This window comes from Rhinopithecus bieti, unplaced genomic scaffold (assembly GCF_001698545.2).
Source record: "Rhinopithecus bieti isolate Rb0 unplaced genomic scaffold, ASM169854v2 scaffold_7649, whole genome shotgun sequence".
Taxonomy (NCBI): Eukaryota; Metazoa; Chordata; class Mammalia; order Primates; family Cercopithecidae; genus Rhinopithecus; species Rhinopithecus bieti.
The window spans coordinates 839,773-857,108 of record NW_016805495.1 but is presented as its reverse complement, the minus strand read 5'-3'; positions in this window follow the sequence as shown (position 1 = coordinate 857,108).

Below are 17,336 nucleotides of genomic sequence, written 5' to 3'. Positions count from 1 at the left end.
CAATGGACAGAGCAGAAATATGGCTACATACAATAGACATATAATTATTTTCCACATAAGCTTTATAAATCATAGTAAATGATCAAAACAAACATTATAAAACCATTTGATACTCAAGACACGATGTTTAAAATTGAGGAAAGTAAAGAGATCTCATTGGAAATGAGGTTTTGATACTTAACTTGAAATGGTAAACTGATGATACCCTTAGACTGTTTTAAGTCATATGTGATATTGTGATTTATAAGAAGAGTAACATCAATGAAAACTATACAAAAAAGATGCACTCAAAAACACAATAAATAAACCAAGGTGAAATCCTTAAAACAAAGTTCAAATAACCCACAGTAAAGCAAGGAACAAGAATGAGGAACAAGGACCAGAGGAAGCACACAGAAAATGTATAATAAAATTACAAACTTATGTGCAAACATATCAATACTCACTTCAAATGATAATGGTCTAAATAAACCCATCAAAAGAGGTTGGAAGAATATTGAAAACAGGCTCCAACTACATGCTGTTTACAAGAAACTCATTTCAAATTTAATGACATGGGTAGGTAGAAAGTAAAAGGACAGGCAAATCCTTTTACTTTTACAGATAAAAACATTAATCTGCCAAGGAAGCATAACAATCTTAAATGTATATGTACCAAACAACAGAACCTAAAATGCATGCAGTAAAAAGTGACAGAGATTCTCCCCAAATTAAAATGCAGTTATAACACGATTCTTATCAAGATGGCAGGAAAGTGTTTTGTGGACATAGACCAGTTTATTCTAAAATGTATATAGAAAGGGATAGGCCCTGAAATTGCTAAAATAATCTTGACAAAAATGAATAAAGTAAAATGAATCACTCTACCCAATATTGAGTCTTGCAAGATCAAGACAGTGTGGTATTAAAGGAAGGATAGATATATCGATCAATGGGGAAAAAATAGAGAACCCAGAAACTGACCTACACACACATGCTCAACTTATTTTTGACAAAGGTATGAAACTAATTGAATGGAGCAAGGATAACCCTGTTAACAAATGGTTCTGGTGCAATTGGATATCGATGAGCAAAAAAAAAAAAAAAAAAAAAAAAGAACTTCAAACTAAACCTCATACCATCTTAAATATAATTCAAAATGGATCATGGATTTAAATATACAGCATAAAACTATAAAACTGCTAGGAAAAAAACATAGAAGACAATCTTTGGAAACTACAACTAGGAAAAGAGTTCTTAGATTTGACACCAAAAGCATGATTCATAAAAGGAAAAACTGATAAATTGTCCACATCAGAATCAAAAACTTTTGCTCTATAAATATAAACTCATGTGAAGAAAATGAAAGGCAAGCTTCAGGCTGGGAGACAAATATTTGTAAATTGCTTATACAACAAAGGACTATTATCTAGAATATATAAAGAACTCTCATAACACAACACTGAAAAATAATACTGATAATCTAACTTCTGGTTTCTAGTACAACATGAAAAGAGCTTGGAAGTCATTACTCCCGTCCTTATAACAAGAAAAATAGGATGAACAACGTCGAAATCAACAACTATTCTTAGATCCATCAGAAAATTAAGGTCACAGGGCTAATGGGTGCATCAAAAATGAAAAAAGACAGGCAGATACTGAGAATCACAGTGTCCAGGAAGAGAAGCCCACAACTGGAGCCAGAATCTACAAGAACACTGTAAACAGTAAGTGAGGAATTGCTGGAGGCTCCGTGTACACTAGCTTGAGAACTAAAAACTCCAAGGCTGCCGAGTCTTAGAGCGAGCTTGTCCAACCCACTGTCCCTGGGCCACATGAGGCCCAGGATAGCTTTGAATGCAGCCCAACACAAATTCATAAACTTTCTTAAAACTTCATGAGTTTTTTTGCAATTTTATTTTATTTTTTTTAGCTCATCCACTATTGTTAGTGTTAGTGTATTTTATGTGTGGCCCAAGACAATTCTTCCAGGGTGGCCCAGAGAAGCTAACAGCTTGGACACCCCCGTCTTAGACGGTCCCAAATGCTTTTGTGAGTTTTACCTTGAGGAGCAGCCCCAGATCTTCAATTTGAAAATAGGAGAAAAATCCCCTCTTGCTTGTGACAGAGAGAGGGGAAAATAACCTTCCTGAAATACACCTACAGCACTCTGTTCTCTTTAACAAGGCCTCAGGGCAGAAAAGTACCCAATTCCGGCTCCCTAAAAGATTGAGACCTAATCATAAGAGCACTGAATGCTTCCTTCCCCCAGACCTTAGCACCACATCAACAGGGCTGCAGCTGTATTCTCACAGGGGTTACAGGTTCAAGAACTATAAGCCTCAGACCTTATTTCAGGAGTTTCTAGTAAAATCCAAAGACAACAGGGGACACAAAATACAGGACACTAGAGGAAAGTTCAGCCTCTGAACCACAGCTACAGCCAACAGGAAACACATGTTAACCCCAGCCAGATAAACATAAAAACCTCACACTAGATGCCTACCTATCCCAATGCTTTGACTCAACACATCATATCATGCCATCAATGAAAAATTATGAGGCATACTAAAAGGCAAAACCCAGTCTCAACATCTTTAACATACAAGCAAATATCCACAGGATGATCCACAGTTGTCTCCAGTAAAGACCTGGGAGGAGGGTCCACAGGCATCCCCCATAAGGACCCCGGGAGGAAGGTCCACGGGCGTCCCCCATGAGGACCTCAGCAGGAGGGTACATGGGCGTCCCCAGCAAGGACCCCAGGAGGAGGGTCACAGGTGTCCCCAGTGCGGACCCCAGAAGGAGAGTCCATAAGCATCCCCCATAAGGACCCTGGGAGGCGGATCCATGGGCATCCCCCATAAGGACCCCAGGAGGAGAGCACACGGGTGTCCCCGTGAGGACTGGGAGAAGGGTACACTGACCTCCCAGTGGGGAATTGATGTTCTTTCTACAGTGAAACAGACCCAAAGTGAAATGCTCTAACCTGACGCCAGTGCACTTGAGACAGGACTCTCATTAAAAAGTGCATCAAGAAATATTTCAATCCAGAAATCAATGGGAGCTCATGGAAAGAATTACTTCCTGAATAATGAGGAAGGACAAGTCAGTAGAGCTGAGTGAATGGCAGAGGAGAAAGCCACAACTCACCTCCTGATTATGGAGTCTAATAAAACCAGGACATTGAAATGTGAGAAAACATGCAACTTCTTAGTAAAAGAGACCGAAACCAGCTACGTGGACAACTAACGGTACTAGAGGAACATCAGAGCCTGTAGCTGGGTCTAGGCATTTTCTAAGCACATGAGTGAAGGGCCCACCTGTATTCTGATGTGAGCCCTGGGGCTGCACCCTTAGCCTGGCCCTGCCCTCACTGACTCCCCAACACCTTCTCTGACTCAGAAGCTAGGGAGTCCCGTCCACCGTCCACCCCTTCTAGGATGTCTGCCCTGATTACTCCACACCCCACAGTCACCTGAGTCTGACCTCAGTTCATTTTCTTTCTAAACAGCAGGTGGTCACAGCAGAATGTCCTGAGCCACACGCTAACATCTTTAGTAGTCATGTGGGCAGGGGCACATTCTCATAGGTAAGAATTTGGACTCTGGAGTCAGAGAGACTTGTGTCCACATTTATTTATGCTAAACATAAAACATCACAATGGCTGGCATTTAGGTGGTGCTCAAGAAATGTTGGTCACAGTTATCAAAGCACTTCACGGTCGACAGAGCCCAGCCAGACCTGTCAGGTTGAAATTCTGTGCCCCGTAGAAGGGACTGCGTCTGGTCTTTCTGCAGCATTTTAGAGTTTGCAGCGCCCAGCCTCTGCCTTCATCTTAGGGATCCTCAGAGCCACCCCAAGGAGCAGACAAGAGTGTGCGCCTGGGGCCAGAATCCCTGGGTCCACATCCTGCCTCCACCATATCCTAGTTGACCTTGAGCAAGGAATTTTCCCTGTTTAAGCCTTGGATTTCCCACCTGTGAAATGGGACTGCCCATAATGCCTGCTTTGCATGGCTGTTGTAGGTGCACACAGAAAGCATCTACCGTGTGTCATGTCCGGGATCTTCAACATCCTCTCCATTTTACAGATGAGGAAATGAGGTTCAGAGAGGGAAAGTGGCCTCCTTGAGTCTTTGCAGCTGGTGATGTTGCTGACCCAGGATTCAGATGTCAGTGCTTTGAATCCCCCTCCACTGTGCGGTCCCGGAAGCTGCTTTATCTTCCCAGCTTTATCAGCAGACGTGACGTGGCAGGAACCTGGAGCCCCTCACTCCTGTCTGCATAGGCTCAGGGCCAGGCTAGTGGCTGCTGCCCAGGCAGTGCCCAGGAGAAGGGGGTAGCAAAAGAACCCAGTGACGACTGACCACACGCCTATCATGACACTGAGCACTTGAACTTCATTTTCCCTTTTGTCATGACGAAGACCCTATTCCCACTTCACAGAGGGGCAAACTGAGGCTAGGGAGGCTGAGACATATGTCCAGGATCACACAGATAACGGCCGTCAGAGTCGGCTCTAACTCAGATCTGTTTTTGTCCAGGCCCCACGTCTCACTGGCCCGTGCCAAGTGCTGTGCGGCTCCCGACACACATTCATTTCATTGAATCCCAAAGCTTTCTTGGAGGGAAATCTCCTTACCCTCCATTGCACAGGCGAGGAAACTGAGGCCATGCTGAGGATGGAACTCCCCGAGGCCCCACAGCCAGTGAGTGGAAGAATCCCACAGAATTCAAACCCAGGGCCATCTGTTCCCAAACCCACAGCCAAGGTGGTTCCCTCCTCCCGGCCTTGTTCTCAAAACCTGCAGAGGGCACTGTAGGGCCAGAGGGGCCAGCTGGGGCCTGCAGGAGGGCAGGCAGGGCAGTTCTGATTTCTGGAGTCTCCAGGAACTTTCACAGACTTCAATCCTCCAAGAGGCCAGGAGGGAAGACGGGAGGAGAATCTCATTCTCTGGGTCCTCTTCCCGTGACCTTTGCAGAGCGGTATAACTGCATCAAAAGTAGAAATTGTCTCTTCAAGGACCTCAGGATAAACCCCACAAAGAAGGATGTTTCTTAACCTCTTTATCTTTCCCTCCCCAGGGTCGGGGTCAAGTCAATAACTTCCTGCCACTGCCTGCTGCAGATCCCGGCAAGGCTGCAAACCTGTGTCTGCTGTAAATCCATCTCCCCCTGGAAATCAATTGGAAACCCAGTTGCTAAATCCACCCTAAATCCAGCAGTTCACAAATCAAAGTCTGCTTCTGGGCTCATGCTGGGCTGGGCAAGGCGCCCCGGGGACGTCGTCCTTGAGTCTCCATCTCCCCAGACTCAGATTCCAACCGGGGTCAGGGGAGCAGCGGGGACCTGCCAGGGCCAGGCCCAGCATGAACTGCAGGGTAAACCCCAAACCAGTGGTTGCTATTCCAGCCCACCTCGCCCGCACCAGTGAACTGTAGTGGACACTCCTGGGACCAGGCCCAGGAAAACTCCAGGCATGCCTGCAGGGAAAGGAGGGCTTCAGGAGCACAGAGAAGCCACCCTGGGCCCAGAACTGAGCTCAGGCAGGTCTCACTCAGCCAGAAGCACTTGTCAAGCACATGCTCCAGAGAACACCATGCTTCTGAAGCTGCCCAGGAATTTACCTCCAAGCTCATTGCTTTCCAAAGCAAGACAGCTTAGGCAGAGGCTCCTGCAGGTGGGGAGGAAGCAGGAAGTGGAGCCCATTCCCAGGCTTCTCTCCCTGCAGCTTCTGGAGGGTGGCACGGGTGCCAGACAGGGGAGGATGAAGATCACGGGCACTGGCTCTCCCTGCCGGAGACCACACTGGGACTAGGCCTAGCTGTCAGGCAGGCTGCTGAGTTCGTGCTCTCACCACTTACTTAGAGCCTGCAGATTCCCCGAAGAGGGTGAGGTGTGCTGCAGGTAGGCAGGGCCAGACCTGAGAGCCCAAGTCCTGGGTCACTCCTCGGTCCGTATAGAGGTCACAGTATAGAGGCTGGGGTAGGGGCACATCCTGAAAATTCTGCCCCTCATAGTGGAAGTTAGTGTGAGTAAATTACTCCCGGTAATGGAGATGTTTGCCCGGGGAATTAGAGAGGCAATAAATAGAAGTCTGAGTAATTAACCATGACTGCTCAGATGTGTGGGGCCTGCCAATGCTCCCGCCCCTGCGGGGACCTCCCCTGCACTGTGATGGAGCCACGGGGTGGCATTTGTCTGCTGAAATGAGCAGTTGACAATCAGAGAATCACGGAGCTAGGGTAAGGTGGGGGGTGCTTGGGGAAACACTGGGAAGCCAAGGCCCTGAAAGGGAGAGACATCCACCCAAGGACATAGAGCACACTAGTGACAGAGGAGGGCTGGACACCTGCTCTCCCGGGAAGGAGGCCAGGGCTCTTCCCGGGTCAATGGCATGGGGGTGGTGAAGAGGAGTCCAGCAGGTAACAAAGGAGGAAAATGAGGCTCAGAGAAGGTAATTAATTAGTACAAGGATTCACAGCAAGTGAAGAAGAGGAAGGAGGGCTTGGGCAAGGTTGACATCTATCAATTGTGCCTCGCCGCCTTTCCCTCTTAGCTTCTGGGTCAAGATTCCAAGTCCCAGAGAGGAGCCCTGATGGGAGCAGGGAAGACCCCTACTGGAGGAGAGGTGTAGAGACCAGATCCCAAAATGTGGAGCAGGCCACCTGCCAGCTCATGCTCCTTCCTTTATATTAAGCACAGATTGTGCACTACGTGCTGAACATGCTCATTTCAGTCAATCCTCACACAACCCTGTAGGAAGGTGGAGACTCGCCCCCGTTACAGGTGAGGAGACCACAGTCCTGAGAAGGGAAGTGATTTGTCCGAGGTCACAGGAATGTAGGGTGCCCAAGTGTGTCATTTGTCAACTCACTGCCTCTCAGCTCCAAATCCTTCACCACCTGCTTGTGATACTGAAACATTCTCCCTCGCCGACTGCTATGAGGTTAAGTTTTGTCAGTAATAGGGATTGGAGGGACCCAGGAAGCAAAGAGGGGCTTTTTTCCTGGTTGTGGTATGTTCTTCTCCGCCTGTTCCTGGGGTGTGCAGTGGCCAGTGGTGTGGACACCCTGTGGTGTGCACCACCCCCATGAGCGGTTTCTGCCAACACATTTTGGGGTGTGGCTTCTCCTCATCTTCTGCTTCATCTGCACCCCAGCAAGCTTCTCCACCATCCGGGGGGCCACACCGCACTCTCTCCCCAGGCCTGGAAACAGCCTGGGTGGCGATGGCAGAGCAGAGGGGAGGTTCTTCCAGATCTGTTCCTTCCTCGGATGGAACCCTAGAGTGAGTGGCTGCTTTGAACACTTGCTCTTCCTGCTTATCTCTTGGTAGGAGATCCTTAGTTATACCTCATAACTATTTCTACTAAACTTTCCCTGTTCAAATTCAATGTGGTTTCCGTTTCCAGTTTGGAGTTTAGATGATGAAAAATTGGTATTCCAAGGTATAGACCAACGAAGATGAGATTCTTGGGACTGGACTGGTCACAGCCTTGGGTTTGAGCACAGTGCTGACTGAGCTCTTTCCCATGGGGAATGGGGATTTAGTAATTCAAGGCATGCAGTGGCAACACAACCAAGTGGGCATCACCTGTGGTTGACTGAGCAACAGAAGCAAGTGCCTTGAGACACCAAGTGGCTGCAGCACTTGACAGTTACGGCAGCAATGATGACTACAGGGACCATAGTGGGTGCTCCTGAAAGCACTGGAGCATTTGGCATAAAAGTTATAAGCTCAGTCCTTTAACTCTTAGCTATGACAACCAGAAATAAATCTCTTATTTCTTAAAGCCAGAAGATAGTGCTTGACAATCAAATACAAAATTAACTGTGCAGAATGCTGAATTCCAACATCCATTGAATTTACAATCTTGCCAAGTTTCTCATGTGAAAGTTAGGCCCTTAGGAAATTATTTCTCGTGGGAAAGAATTGGATCCTGAGACTTGGAACGGGAGCATCTGATTGGACCACATGAAACCCAGACCTTAAATTCCAAGTCACTTGTCAAGCATTCCTTGACAGTGGAAGCCACTTTCCTCTGCTTGTAAACCCTGTGATAACCTCACCTCTAAATGAGATGCTCACTTACCTCAAGATCCACCACAACCACCCCCTGTTGCCTCTAGACCCATAGCTATGATGAAGTCTCAGCATACTCCAAAGAGACAGGTGCAAACTATGACCTGGGAGGAAATAGTTCACACGAAAATGCAAGACTTTGCTGGCATATATTGAAGAAAACCTGGAAAACATAGAGAATGAGTGGATTCTATGGTTATAAGACAAGCAGAAAATATACCAAGATCAGGCCAAATTTCTTGATATGTAAGCACTTACCAGAGATTCCAAATTTAATGTCTACAAGTGTCGGTAGCTCTAGCAATTTTCTTGGTTGGTTGGTTGAAAGTTATATTTAACAGTGACTGCATTTGAGATGCCACAGCTTCCTGGGATGATGTAGAGAGAGAATTCAAAGGCTTAGAGATATAGGAATGGTGGGCATGGTTTATCATGTGCAATCTACACACCCACCCCCAAACTATTTTCTAGGAGAATACCCAGAAGAAACTAAAGAAATCCACAGTGAAGGGATCCTTGCAAAGCTTTGTGGTTGCTCCTTTTTCGGCCAAGTATGATCTTGGGTGAAAGCTGCTATTGAGGTGGGCTCACCAATCCCAGTGGGGATGACGGGGTACTAGAGGAGCAGAGGCCAATGAACACTCGGCTGCCAAAAACAAGGTGGGAGCATCTACTGAAAAGGACAGCAGGGAGGTACAGGCCCTCAGAATGCTTTGTCCTGTAGGGATCTTTGGTAGTCATCATGGGGTCACTGGGAAAGAAATGGATAAGCAGCCTGCCAGAATATTTCTTGGTCTAACTGAAAACAAACAAAAAGGCCCAGGTTGATAGTCATCAGCCTGGATGGATTCACAGACACAGATGCCCTTGAGGGAAGGGAGGCTCAGCTCCTTTAAGGAAAGCCTCTGTGCCATGCCTGCAAGTACACACCATCAATCTTCCTCCAAGCCTTCTCCTAAGGGACCCGTGGTCATTTATTTGAGTAAATGTGCACTGGGAAAGAGAATTCATTTGGGGGATTACTTGACACTGAATTTGAATTGACGCTGGTTCCTGGGGACTCCAAATGCCACTGTAGTTCACCATTCAATGTAGGAATGCACAGTGGTTGGTGACAGGTGGAGTTCAAGCCACTCACAGTGGGTACGACCAGTCCCTCACCCATGCTTCTTGAGTCCCTTCACCCTGGCCTCACCTTTATAAATAGTCCAGTTATGAAGCTCTCCTCAGAGGCAACTGGAGCCATAAACTGGTAGGAATGCTTCAGTGATAATTTTGAATGAATTTTTGGAGGGTGAGTGGAGACTATTTTGAGTCAGAAACTCCTGGAGGCCATAGGAATAAAGAAAATCACCCTATGTTCCAGCAGGGGAGGAAAGAAGCTGTTTTCTGTGACAAAGTCCTCCTCTCTAGGGGAAAATAACCTTATTACATCTAGGGGAAAATAAATTTACCTAACTCCAGCCTTCTTTATTCTCCCTGTTTTACCTAATACAGAAAAAAAAGAAGAAGAAGAAGGAGAAGAAGAAACACTTCTGAAGGTAACAGCCCAGGAAAGTTATCCCAATAAAAGACCAAGACTTAATCATAACACTCTCCCCACACCCTACTCCTGCCACATCAGCAGAGCTCCGGTACAAAACAGTGGATCATAGCTGGAGAGGTGCAAGCCATGGGCTCTAAGGAGGAGCTCTTAAGGAGTCTTAAAGACAACAAAGGAGATGGAAACAAGGATGCTGGGGGAACTGGAGGCCTCTAGCACCTACAGCTACATCAGATATGAAACGCATGAAACATTACATCTAGCCAGATCAAAATATTGTATTACCCCCTTATCCTCGGAAAATACACTCCAAGACCCCTGTGGATGCCTGAAACTGCAGATAGTACCAAAGTATATATACACTATATTTTTTCCTATACATACATACTTACAATAAAGTTTAATGAATATGTTAGGTACAATAAAAGATTAACAGCAACAACTAATAGTAAAATGGAACAGTGATAACAATATGCTGTAATAAAAGTTTTATGAACGTGGTCTCTCTCTCTCTGTCTCTCTCTCTCTCTCTAAATATCTTATTGTACTGTACTCACCTATTTTCAGATCTTAGTTGACCATGGGTAACTGAAACCACAGTGAGCAAAATTTTGAATAAAAAAGTTCTACAGTAAAATCTCACACTGAATACTTTTTTTTGACCTCAGTTCCTATTACTTGATGCATCATGTCTGGCTTTCGAAAGAAATTATCAGGCATGTGAAAAGGGAAAAACAAACAAGAACCATGGATCTGAAGAGACAAAACAAGCATCAGAACCAGACTCAGATATGGCATAGATTTTGGAATTATCTGCAAACAGAGAATTTAAAACAACTATCATTAAAGTTAAAGACCCTAATGGAAAAACAGTCAACATGCAGGAACACATGGGTGCTGTCATCAGAGAGATAAAAACTATAAGAAAGAGTCAAAAGAAAATGCTAAATATTAAAGGCACCATGAAAAGAAGGAGGAGTGACTTTCTTTTTTTTTTCTTTTTTTTTTTTATTATATTTTAAGTTCTAGGGTACATGTGCACAACGTGCAGGTTTGTTACATACGTATACATATGCCATGTTGGTGTGCTGCACCCATTAACTCGTCATTTACATTAGGTATATCTCCTAATGCTATCCCTCTCTCCGCCCCCTCCTCACAATACAGAAAACCAAATATCGCATGTTCTCACTCATAGGTGGGAATTGAACAATGAGATCACTTGGACACAGGAAGGGGAACATCACACACCGAAAGAGTGACTTTCATAGATTCTTCAGTAGACTGGACACAGCCAAGGAAAGAATCAGTGAATGTGAAGACAGGCCAACAGAAACTTTCCAAACAGAAATGGAAACAAAACAAAAAAAAAAATCAACAAAGCAGAACACAGTGTATATAAAATGATTGGATATTTCAAAATGTATAATGTACATATAATAGGAATACCAGAAGGAGAAGGGAGAACAGAAGAAATATTTGAAGTGATAACAGCCAAGAATTTTCCAAAATTAATGACTGATCTTTGACAAAGGGGCAAGGCAATTGAATCGACAAAGGATAGTCTTTGCAACAAATGGTGCTAGAAAATTGAACATCCATATTTTCAAAATGAACATATACACCAATCTTACATGTTTCATAAAAATTAGCTCAAAGTGGATCACTGACTTAAATGTAAAACACAAAACTTCTAGGAGAAAACCTATCTGGCCTTGGGTTTAGTGCCGAGTTTTTAGCCACAACACTAAAAGTTTGATCTACAAAAGAAAAAAAAAAACCCCTGATAAGTTAGGCTTTATTAAAATGGAAAATTTCTGCTCTCTGAAAGACAGTTAAAAAGAATCAGAAGACAAGTCACAGCCTGAGACAGTATATTTGCAAAACACATACCTAATCAAGGGCTTGTATCCAAAATATCTCTTAAAATTCAACAACAAGAAAATTTTCCAATTAAAACATGGGCAAAATATCTGAATAGATACTTCACCAAAGAAGACAAACAACTGGCAAATAAGCAGATAAAAATAAGCTCAACATCATTCATCATTAGGGATTTGAAAATTAAAACAACAATGAGATACCACTACACACTTATTAGAATGGATAAGCTTTAAAAAAACTGGCAATATCAAATGCTGGAGGGAGCAGAGAAGCAGGAACTCACACTCATTGCTGGTGGGAATGCAAAATGATGCAGTCACTTTGAAAGACGGCTTTGCAGTTTCTTACAAAGCTAAATAGAGTCTTACCGTATGACCCAGCCATAATGCTCCTAGGTATTTACCCAAATGATTTGAAAACTTATATTCACATAAAAATCTGCTTGTGAATATTTATAGTAGTTTTAGTCATAATCACCCCAAACTGGAAACAACCAATATGTCCTTTAATAGGTGAATGAATACACAAACTGTGATATACATTTCTATAACTGAAATATTATCCAGTGATAAAAGAGGTTCCATCAAACCACAATAAGACATCAATAAATCTTAAATGCATGTTGCTAAGTGAAAAAAGTCAGTCTCAAAAAGCTACATTATACATGATTCAAATTTTATGACATTCTGAAAAAGTCAAACTATTGAAAAAACAAACTACGGTGCAATCATATGGCATTCTGGAAAAAGTAAAACAATTAGTGTTTGCCATAGCTTGAAGAGATAAAGAACAGGGGTTGTTCAGGGCAGTGAAACTGTTCTGTGTGATACTGCAATAGTGACCACAGGACATTACCCATTTGTCAAAATCCATAGAACTTTATAGCACAAAGAATGAATCCTAATGTATGCAAGTTTTTAAAAAGTCTTTTGGGTGATCAGAGGATCCCAGGAAAGAATGAAAACTATGATAAGAAAATCTAACTGTATCACAATATATGAAACAAGCAAAAGGGATGTGGGGAGGTACCGACCTAAGTAACTTTGGAAATGGTAGAGTTTATAAGACTAAAGGCAAAAGAAAGTACATAATCATTGTACTCTAGTTGATAAAGCTGTTTCCCACCAGGATATGGGTTAACAATATATACCTATTATACCTGTATACATTGAAATTAAACAATGAAGTAAATGAGTAGCAGATTATGGGAGCCAGGTTTCTTACTGTTGAAGTAGGAGTTCACATATAAACAAGCGGAAAAGGCTACAGTGATCCACATGGTAATGAACTAGATTTGGAGACATCGGCATGAGCTCATATTTTGCTTAATACAGAAAGATATTTAATACGAATACCAGATATAAAGAAATATTTATAGTTATGTGTATATACATTGGTTAGTATACACACATACATATTCCTGCTTTGTCAGTTGAAAGGGCCTATAAGAAATGACACTTCAGTAGTAAGAAATATACCTAGTTCCCAGATCTTGGTTTCTCATATCATTCTCCAATAAAAGGAATTAAGGTATCTTGAAGAAATGGCTGATTCTAGGACTGAGGCAGGAAATACACAAGATGAGCCTAGATCACACTGTAGTGTGAGAAAGTGAGAAAAACAGTAAAATAGAAACAACCCAAAATAAAATCCACATTGATGGAAGTATGACAAAGGGGCACCAGTGCCAACTGAAAGAGCTCCCAACAGTCAATGCTGGAGGAACAAAATGAAAAAAGCAGTATTTGTACTGTAACCCAAAGTACAAAATAAATGTCCATGAGTCCAGACTGATACAAATAAGTGATTGAATAAAATAATAAGTGGAGAAAAAGAGACAAATCTCCCATGAAGAAGAATTCCACATGAGGTATGCAGATACTCCACCCTAACAGAAGGGGAGCATCAGTCCCCACTACTTAAGTGTAGGCTGACATGTGACTTTCTTCCCAAGAGTACAGTAAGGAGATGGGAGGAAGGGGAGAGTAATCTTATAGCAGAGAAACCTGACGCACACCATCTTAGCCAGATGATCAAGGTCAACATCAACAGCGATAAGCCATATTGATGACACCTTGGTATGATGTGATGACAGTAATGCTTTATCTTTGTGGTCTTCCTCCCAAAACCAATAACCCCAGTCCAATAATGAAAAAAGCATTAGGCAGATCCAAATTGAAAGTGGTTCTATAAAATATCTGACCAGTGTAAAGTACTGATAAGTAAGTAACAGCAAGAAAGGGGCCCCAGGTTGGGGAGGACCCCAGGTAGGGGAGAAAATGAACAGTTGTTCTGAGAGATGGCTAATCACAAACTACCCACAAGGACAACCACCTTGTTCTGCAGGTAACTTTAGTAGCATGACCTCAATTCTGCATGTAGCCCCCTCCAGCACTACCCTATAAAACCTCCCCCCAGCCCTGCCTCCTTGCAGACATCCCCTTCTCTGCTGTGCTACCCATTGCAACCTTGTAACATGTTGTCATACTTTCTTAATAAATCTGCCTTTCTTTACCTACAACTGTCTTGGTAAATTTCTCTACCACCCATGACACTGGCCCCAGCTAGTTGCACCTGTGACAATCCATACTCCTCAAAACTGTCAAAGTCATCAAAAACAAGGAAAGTCTGTGAAATAATCAGAATCAAAAGGAGCCCGAGGAGACATGATAACTAAACATAAGGTAGTACCCTGCATAGGATCCTGTAACAGAAAAGGGAAATAGGTAAAAAACAAGAAAAGCTGAATAAAGTATGAACTTCTGTTGATAATAACGTGCATATATTGACTCATTACTTTTTAATAAATACACCCTAATAGTATTAGATGTTAGTAATAGGGGAAATCAGGTGCAAACTATATGGTGATTCTTTGTATTATCCTCTTAATTTTTGGCAAATCTAAAGCTGCTCTAAATCATAAGGTCTATTTTATAAAAAGAAAAGTACAACAAAAAAATGTATATTTTCAACACTCCGAAAACAACTGTGTTTGACATTTCAGCTTCATTGCTTCTATCTTTCTTTCTTTTTGGCTCTTTTGACACAGTTATTATTGATCTGTATGTATAATTAAACATGCTGGTGTTTCTTTTTTTGTTTTTGCATTTTTAACTCAACATTATGGCATTAGGCTATCGCCATGTTGTCATGAGTATAATCACTGTTTTTATTCACTGTGGAACACTCTGCCAAGTAGATGATGCTGAGTTTAATTAAATGAATCCCTTCTGTTGGGTTGATTTGGTTGTTCTCAAATGTTTGCTATTACAAGTAACCCTAGAGCCCAAAGCTTCTGGGGTGAGATATATGGGAGTCACCAAACCTCATTTTTTCACAAAAATACACAATAAATATGTCACCAATTCACTGAATGGGCAGAATCTGATGGGACATACATAGGAAGTGGCATCAAGTCCTCCAGCCCTGCCTTCAATCAACCCCCGTCCGAGTCCCCCAAGGACATCACAGACAGTCACATTTGCTTTGCACTCATCTTTAGCTGTAACACCATCTTTTGTTAAGTCTGGTCCACTTGCCGGCATTGAGAGGTCCAGTCAGTTCTAGCCACCCACCTGTCCCTTATCCTCAGCTCAGGCCTCACCAAGGTGCAGGGGCACCAGCTGGTAAGGGGTGGCGGAGGTGGGGGTGTATGGTCTGCTCATTCCCTCTTCCTACCCTTCTAGGATGCTGGTAGGGGAAGGGAAGCCCTAAACGAAAAAGGGAAGAGTTTTTTACTGAGCCAGTGCTGTTTCTGGTCCTTCCCAGGTGTAGAGGACCTAGGGCATGGTGGGTATGCATGCGCCACTCTTTCCTTGTGGCACAGGACAGGTGAATGTATTTATTGGAGGAGCTGTAACTGAGCCTATATTATAAAAATCATAAAGTGTTGGTTTTATTTCTTTTCCCTTCTCTTTATCCTTTTCTTCCTCCATGCACAATTGCCTGCAGTTAGTTATTTCAATAGAAAGTAGTCACTAATAATTAACTTCATATCCTGACCACCCCAGGGCTGCCTGCAAGATTAATGAAATTGTTTTTCTTTCAAAGAACAACGATCTTTAGGTCATACAGACTCCCTTGATGGCAGCCAGAAGTTTGACGGAATGAGGGACGCAAGAAAGTTTGATCGTCAGAGATCTCACCTCCCGCAAACCTACCTTACTCACAGAAGCCCCCAGTTATTTCCAAAGATAGGTCAGATTGAAGAGTTGCCTCTCCTGCCCTCATGCTTTGACCAAATTAAATAAATTTTTCTATGCTCTTAAGTGCTGATGTGTCAGTGTGTCAGAGGCATTTGAACCAGAGCGACTCCATCTTGAGTGAGGGATAGGAAAAACGAGGCCAGGGTTTGCTGGGCTGCATTCCCAGAAAGTTAGGTGGTCCTGGCCTCTAGATGTTTACAGTTAAGGGAACAAATTGATACTGTTTACTAAACAGACCAAGACTTAGGAGTGTCCTGATAGCCTGATATCTTGAGAACAGAAGCATTGCTAGTTTTGCTTTAAAGATAGTAATATCGATTCTTGCAAAATATAGTAATTAAGAAAATTAATCCTTTATCACAAACCCTTGTAGCAGAGCACATCTCCCCATGATCTTTTCTTATTCTATCTATCTATCTATCTATCTATCTATCTATCTATCTATCTATCATCTATCTATAAACAAATATTGTACCGAGGATGGATGCGTTCCTCCTTTTACTTTTGGAGATGCCCTACTGTGTCTATGGAGTAGCTGTTCTTTCACCACTTTACTTTCTTAATAAACTTGCTTTTGCTTTGCACTATAGACTTTCCCCAAATTCTTTCTTGCAAGAGATCAAAGAACCTTCTCTTGGGGTCTGGATCGGGACTCCTTTCTGGTAACAAGTGCTTTGCTTACTGCACATTGGGCACTCAAACCTAGCTTCTGAGGTTCTACAACAGAACTACACAGTTCCCTGATAAAGGAAATGCTCTCCAGTTGACCTTTTGTGCATCACCCCAACCCTAAAGATCCTTCTTGTCAGTGCACCCCACTTCTGGGATCCCTTCCGCCCAAGAAGAGGCCCTGATATGGTTTGGATCTGTGTCCTCACCCAAATCTCATGTTGAATAATCCCCAGTGTTGCAGGTGGGGTCTGGCAGGAGGTGATTGGGTCATGGGTCGGAGTTCTCATGAATGGTTTAGTACCATAGTCCTTTGGTACTGTGTAGTGAATGAGTTCTCCCGAGATCTGGTTATCTAAAAGTGTGTAGCATCTCCATCACCTTTGCTCCTGCTCCCACCAGGTGAGATACCTCGCTTCCCGTTAGCTTTCTGCCATGATTTGTAAATTTCCTGGGGCCTCCCCAGAAGCCAAGCAGATGCCAGCATTATGCTTCCTGTATAACCTGCAGAACTGTGAGTCAATTAAACCTCTTTTCTTGGTAAACTACCCAGTCTCAGGTATTTCTTTATAGTGCTGTGAGAACAGACTAATACAGGCCCCAGTTTGATTGCTCAAGGCTCAGTGAAATTCGCTGACTTCCATATGGTCCACAGAAAATTCTCCTCCCCTCACCATGCCACAGGAGCACAAACTGCCCTACCCTGCCCTCTGTTCCACACCTGGCAGACAGCCCCAGCCAACCTCAAACCAACCTCCAACCTTCTCCAGGCCTGTTTGGCACAGGGACTGTGCCTCTCAGTGTCACATAAGGAAACTAAGGCACAGAGAGGTTAAGTTCAACATATAACAGAGAGGTTCAATTAAGCCAAAAGTCTGCTCTCTGAAAAAAAAAATTAAAACACGGAAGGCTGAAGTGATTGAACAAAAAGAAAAAGATTTAGTGCACAAATAAGCTACATAAGCAATA